Source organism: Peromyscus maniculatus, chromosome X (assembly GCF_049852395.1).
Source record: "Peromyscus maniculatus bairdii isolate BWxNUB_F1_BW_parent chromosome X, HU_Pman_BW_mat_3.1, whole genome shotgun sequence".
In the NCBI taxonomy this organism is placed as follows: domain Eukaryota; kingdom Metazoa; phylum Chordata; class Mammalia; order Rodentia; family Cricetidae; genus Peromyscus; species Peromyscus maniculatus.
Genome location: NC_134875.1, coordinates 27189918 through 27197149, shown reverse-complemented (window position 1 = coordinate 27197149; position 7232 = coordinate 27189918). Strand labels below are relative to the sequence as shown.

The window sequence follows — 7232 nt, the reverse complement described above, 5'->3', positions numbered from 1 at the left end:
GTAAATTAATACATTCCTTGTCAATAAGAGTATTTTTGAGGGGTGGGGTTTGAGACAGGGTTTCTCTGTGTAGTTTTAGTGGCTGTTCTGGCTCTCACTCTGTAGACCAGGTTGGCTTCGAACTCACAAAGATCCGCCTGTCTTTGCCTCCCAAGTGCTGGGATTAAAGGCTTGCACCACCACCACCCGACTCAATAAGAGTATTTTTAGAATTTATTTTATATTGATTTATTTTAATGTGTATGGGTGTTTTGTCTGCATATTTGTATGTGTACCACTTGCATGCCTGGTACCTGTGGAGATCATAAGAGTGTGTGAGATCCCCTGGAACTGGAGTTACAGATCAATGTGAGCCACCATGTGGTTGCTGGGAATTGAACTCAGGTCCTCTGGCAGAGCAGCAAGTGCTCTTAACCACTAAGCATCCCTCCAGCCCCTGGTTAAGAGCACTGGCTGTTCTTCCAGAGGACCTGAGTTCAATTCCCAGCAACCACATGGTGGCTCACAACCATCCATAATGAGATCTGGCGCCCTCTTCTGGCCTGCAAGCATGCATGTAGGCAGAATACTGTATACATAACAAAAAATAAAAAAGAATTAATTTTAAAAAAGATTGTTTTTTAAAGGACATAGACACATAAAAGGGCAGAAGAAAATTTACATATACTGTAATATCTATGCACACCACTAAAGCATCTATTTTTTAAAGATAACTGGGAATCTGAAGATTGAGTGACAAAATGTTAGTGTTCTATCTGGTGAGGATATGCCTGCATAGCCTCCTTATAAGTTCTATATCTAAATACAGTGATGTGGTAGTTTGAATAGGTATGGCCTACATAGACTCATGTATTTGAATGCTTGGCCCATAGGAAGTGGCACTATAGGAGGTATGACCTTGTTGGAGGAAGTGTGTCACTGTGGTGGCAGGGTTTGAAGTTTCATATGTGCTCAATCTATGCCTAGTATCTCAGTCTCCCCCTGTGCCTGTAGATCTATGTAGAACTCTCAGCTCCTTTTCCAGCACCGTGTCTGCCTGCATGCCCACCATGCTCCCCACCATGATGATAATGGACTAAACCTCTGAAACTGTAAGCGAGCCACTCCAATTAAATGTTTTCCTTTATCAGAGTTGCTGTGGTCGTGGTGTCTATTCACAGCAGTAGAAACCCTAACATAGATAAGTGACATTGGGCATTAGGATTTAAACAATGTGAAGGGTGGGAGTACAGTTCAGTCCACAAAAACTGATTTAAGAATAAAGCAGAAGCTGGGCGGTGGTGGCGGCGGCGGCGGCGGCGGCGGCGGCGGCGGCGGCGGCGGCGGCGGCGCACGCCTTTAATCCACGCCTTTAATCCCAGCACTCGGGAGGCAGAGCCAGGCGGATCTCTGTGAGTTCAAGGCCAGCCTGGACTACCAAGTGAGTCCCAGGAAAGGCGCAAAGCTACACAGAGAAACCCTGTCTCGAAAAAACCAAAAAAAAAAAAAAAAAAAGAATAAAGCAGAATTTCTCACTTGTTAATAAATTAGCAGGTATCTGAGATGTATATGAGGAGAATGTGTCTATCTACAAATATACAAAGAGTTAGAACTGGCCTACCAGACAAGTGAGTAGCTTGCTTTGTAGTTGATGGAAATGATGTATAGAATGCATTCAGAATATCAAGAAGAATGATGTCAGGAATGAATAGGCAAATCATCTGGTAGAATGGGAAAAAGGGCAGCAGCATCTGTTACTCACAAGCTTTAACCAAGGCAGTAGTGAGAAGCTAGCTAAGTCTTTTGTCAATGCAAACCATTCAGTAGGACTAAGTAGGCTTTTTATGAATCCCCATTCTTCATACTATCAGCTGGGTCAAAGCTCTGCCCATCTGACTGGAATACCAACATCACCTAACCTGTATCATCCTGATTACAGGCTCACAGAAAAATGGCAACTATGTCCATTTAACTCACTCACTATGGTATTGTTGGACAGAAGTGCATTTAAATGCTTTTGATGGTGATGATTATAGAGCAAAATGAAATATAAATGGCTGCTGGCAAGTTTCATTGTAACAACTTTTATAACCCCATTATTAAGGAGATGAATATCTTCATATTCCTAAACAAGAGGTAATCACATGTCTAAAGCTCTTTGCCCCTCACTTATTTTGTTAAAATGCTATTCTCATTTATTTTCCATCTTTCCCTCTTGGTGTGCATTAGTTACTATGGAAACATCAGGATATCAGAGTTTGAGTATCTCAACATCCCCAAGATCTATTAGAGTATAAAAGCAATTTCTATCATTGTATTGGGGGAGGGAGTCATTGCTGTTACAAATGAATGCAGGACAAAAAAAATCCTGTTACCAGACAACCAGAGGCTTTATTCAGACAACACCAGATAATGGCTAGGGCTCATCTTACCTGTCTACACTGTGTACCAAGACCCAAGTAGGGACTGGAGAGATGACTCAACCATTAAGCATACTTGCTGCTCTTGCAGAAGACCCACGTTGAGTTCCCAGCATCCAGAGGATCCAAAGCCCTCTTCTTGTCTCTATGAGCACCTGCAGATGATGCATATACAAGCAGGCACACATACATATGAATTAATAAAAATAATTTTTAAAGATTTCCCCACTACAGTTATGAATGATGTTTTCCCCAAAATAACATCTATTTATAACAACATCAGCCTTGACTCTTTTGACTCAGAACTTAAGAACAGTTTTAAAAATTAGTTGCCAGCTGTGGTCATGCACACCTTTATCCTAACACTCAGAAGGCAGAGACAGGGAGATCTCTGTGCCCTTAAGGTCAATCTGACCTACATAATGAATTCCAGGACAGCCAGGACTATATAATGAGATATTGTTTCAAAAAATTAGTGAGGAATTGAGCTAGGCGGTGGTGGCACACATGTCTTTAATTCCAGCACTTGGGAGGCAGAGCCAGGCAGATCTCTGTGAGTTTGAGGCCAGCCTGGTCTACAGAGTGAGTTTCAGGACAGCCAGAGCTACACAGAGAAACCCTGTCTCAAAAAACCAAAACCAAAACAAACAAACAAAAATTAGTGAAGAGTAACTGGATCACACTATGGAATTAATTATACATAGATTATGAAACAATTAACTTTATTATGAAAAACAAAACACACACATAACACATACATCAAATATAAAGTCCATATCCCAACCACTAGATTTACAGTTCGGTAGGTAAATAGCTAGACAGATTGAGTAAACGGTTCTTTCTGCATTTCCTCTTACTAGAATATGTGAGAATCCCAGAAAAGGTCTATCTTTTACATGATTTCTTCACTCTTTAACAGATGCTCAAATATATATTTTGCCCTCAGACCTCTGTCCATTTGCATGTACTATACATCTCTGCCACAATGTCTCACACATTCTTAAAATTGAACCCCTCCATCTGTATTAAAAAAAAAGGCTTTTCAAGGTACCCTAGAAATTATATATGTGTGTATACATATATAACATTGTAGGCAATTGACTCATACAATTATGGACTCTGATAAGTCCCATTACACAGCATCTGCAAACTGGGAACCCAAGAGATCCAATGTACAGTTCCAGTCCAACTTCCAGGTCTGGGAACCAGGAGAACCAATGGTATAAATTCCATTCTGGGGGCTAGAGAGATGGCTCGGTGGTTAGGAGCACTTGTCACTCTTCCAGAGAACCCCGGTTTGATTCCCAGCACCCATATGGTGTCTTATAACCATCTGTGATTCCAGTTTCAGGGGATCCAACCCCCTCTTCTAGCCCCCAAAGGCACCAGGCATACACGTGCTACACAAATATACATGCAGGTTAAATGCCCATCCACATAAGACAAAAATGAATAAATACAAGAAAAATTTAATCCTATTCCAAGTGCAGTAGACCAGTGTCACAGCTTGAGAACAAACAGGAAAGTGAATTCTCCTTTCCTCCAACTTTTGTTCTCTTAGACCTCTAACAGACTGGAAGGGCTTACCCTCACTGAGAATGGCAACTTGCTTCACTCGGTCCATTTTATTCTAATTAACTTCAAATATTCATTCCATCCAAAACATTCTCACAGTCACACCCAGAATAATATTTAGCCAAAAGCCTGAGCACTTCGAGTTCCAATCAAGTTGACATGTATAGTGACCACCTTATCATCTTCCCTACTGGCCTTGCTACTACTCGACAGTCTTTCCTCCGGTGCAATCCTGTAGCAACTTAACCACTCAATCTAAAAACCTCCATATTCACAATATTAAATCAGTAACTATGCTATGCAAAACTTACCTCTGAACAAATTCTTCAGCTGTGTTTTAGTTGGGGTTTCTATTGCTGTGAAAAGAAAAATGCCGTGACCAAAAAGCAAGTTGGGGAGGAAAGGGTTTATTCGGCTTACACTTCCATGTTGACATTCATCACTGAAGGAAGTCAGGACAGGAACTCAAATAGGTCAGGATCCTTAACCTTTAATTGTTACAGCTTGCTGAATCAAAGTAGCTGAATCTGAAACAAGTTCAGTATCTTGTCTTTCAAGAATGAATGTATCTTTATGGGCTCGATAAAAAGGAAAGGCAACATTTGTCCTCATCTGAACCCTGCAGATACTTTTTTCACACAAGAAATTTCAAATTCCAACAAGAGACTCATTACCCTGAATAATAATATTGATAGAGAAGTAAGTTTACATGGACCTCACCTTGTAATAGAAGTCCAGTGCAACACCATTGATCATATTCTGTACATGGCCATAGATAGCCAGTTCCTTTCTCTTTCCCTATCATTTGTCAACCCAGAGCCTCTTCCTTCTCTTCAATGAGACTGAGCTCTATATTGCTCAAGATCCTCCGAAGGCTTCCGCTAAGGCCGTTCACTGTAACTTCAGAGAGGTGGCAACAGTTTCTGGAATATCCATGGTGTGATTGCTGAGAAGGGTTTCCATTCTCTCTGTAGATATGGCAGAAAAAAACCACACTAATCATTTATGAGCATAAATCAATTTTTTTCTGGCAAAGGTAGACTTATTTCCGATCAACCATCCCATAGAAAATGAATATAGAAGCTGAATGATTAGGCGTGGTGGGGCTCACCTGCAATCTCAGAACCCAGGCAATTGAAGTAGAGAATCTGGAACACATGGTAAGACCTTGTCTCAAGAAAAAAATGCTGGAAAGCACATATTTTTTTTTTATTTGATCACACTGGAGGGCCTCCAAGATAGCGAGGAATTGACAAGCTGAAATTCTGGACAGGAGGGAAATGTAGAGCAAGAAATAGCTGAGCCAGATAGAGATCTGGTTACATCTTTGCTTCTAAGCAATTTGTCAGTTTGAAATCTGTGGATGAAATGTTAAAAGCCTGTGAAGAGATGGTGAAAAAATAACAGTGTCAGAGACTCTCAGAGATGTGGATAGAGTTAAAGACTCATGAAGGAAGAGTAATCGTAGTAAATACCACAAGAATCTCAGCCTATCCACTCCCAACCATTAGAATCTTATCATTGGGATAAGAGTGAATGGGAACTAGAACAGTCTTATAAAAACTAAAGGCCAGTCTCAATCTCCAATCAGATTAAGACAGTCATTTACCCTTGCCAAAGGAAGAAAAAATAAATACCATCTAGAAGAAAAGAGTATCAACTCGCAGCTCTTCTACATTTTATATTGTGTTCTACACTTAATTACTAATAATGGCCCATACAAAAAAAACAACCACTAGCCAAAATCAAGAGAAAATGGGCAATAAGCACAGACTTAAAGAAGATGCAGACATTAAAATTCTCAATCATAGATTTTAAATAATCATAAAGAACATATTCATGACAGAAGGGATAATTTCAGCAGTGTGTGACTGGTTACATACTGTATTAGTTCCTTTCCTATTGCTGTGGTAAAACACCATGACCAAGGCAATTTATAGAAGAAAACGTTTGTTTGGGCTGCCGTTCAGAGTCTGTCATGGTAAGGAATCCTGGAAACAAGCAGCAGCTATGGTGCCTGGAGCAGAAGCTGCGGGCTCACATCTTGAATGGCAAGTATAAAGTGAGGAGGCAGAGAGAGCGCTTGTGCACTAGGAATGGCATGAAGCTTTAAAACCTCAAAGCCCACCCTCAGTGACACACTTCCTCCAGCAAGGCCACACCTCCCCAAACAGTGCCATCAACTGGGGACCAAGTGTTCAAATGCATAAGCCTTTGGGGGAACATTCTCATCCAAAACATTATACTTTGCACAAGTATTATATCAAGGAACCGGGTTTCTTACTGGTAATCCATTGAGAAGGTCTAAGAGTAGCAACATACTAATAGCAATGACAATACTTGGCCCTAAATCAACATTCTCCACCCAAAGGAACCAAGAATCTTTGCTGAAAACACTAATTCCAACGTGTTTAGACACCAAATAAAATGGGATTGCAACTTCTTTTTGTCCCTAAAAATAAAGAATTGTTCCAAGAGTTATGGGAACATGTTAAAAAGACACAGGAGCCAACTTAAAAGGGTTCCCTCTAGTAAATTTGAACATCACAAAAACAGACTGAAAAAATATTAAAGTAGAAAGCCATGAGTCCACGTTGACATGAATGAATGATGAGACACTTAAATTGCAGGGGAGATACCATGGTTATGAAGGTGATTTTCTTGGGATGAAGCTCATCTGTTGCACTCTGGGTGTTCTGTCCCCTGCGATTTCCTCAAATGTGGAAACCTTGACTACATAATTTGTGGTAATGGGGAAATATGCTCATACTCTCCCTCAAAATAAAAACAGAAGTTTTGTGAGTATATGCTTGAGTGTGTGTGTGTGTGTGTGTGTGTGTGTGTGTGTGTGTGATGTCACTCATTAGCTGTAGAAAGAGATGATTGATAGACAAACATAGAGTCAAAGTTTTTTTCTCCCAGATACTTAAAGTTAACAAAGACAAGAAAATAACTTTACAGTAGAGAAAATCCAGAAAATGTCACCTTAACCAAATGAACAAAGAGAAAATCACCAATAATAAAACACAGTGGGCTGAAGAGATGACTCAGTGGTTAAGAGCACTTGTTTTTCTTGCAAAGGACCTGAGTTCAGTTCCAATCACTACATCAGGTGGTTCACAATGACCTGACTCCAGCTCCAGGGGATCTAACAACTCTGGCCTCCAAGGGTTTTATCCCAACACAAACACACACAACTATACATAATTTAAAAAATAATAAAAAAATAAATCTTAAAAAATAAAACAGTGAAATAAC

General features: G+C 40.2%; 1 non-coding gene across 1 annotated transcript; it reads left to right on the top strand.

The window, feature by feature from the left end:
• Positions 1-6589: 6589 nt before the first annotated feature.
• LOC121825963 (U1 spliceosomal RNA) lies at positions 6590-6751 on the top strand. The gene has a single exon (XR_006068323.2). It is a non-coding gene; the product is annotated as a U1 spliceosomal RNA (small nuclear RNA).
• Positions 6752-7232: the final 481 nt, after the last annotated feature.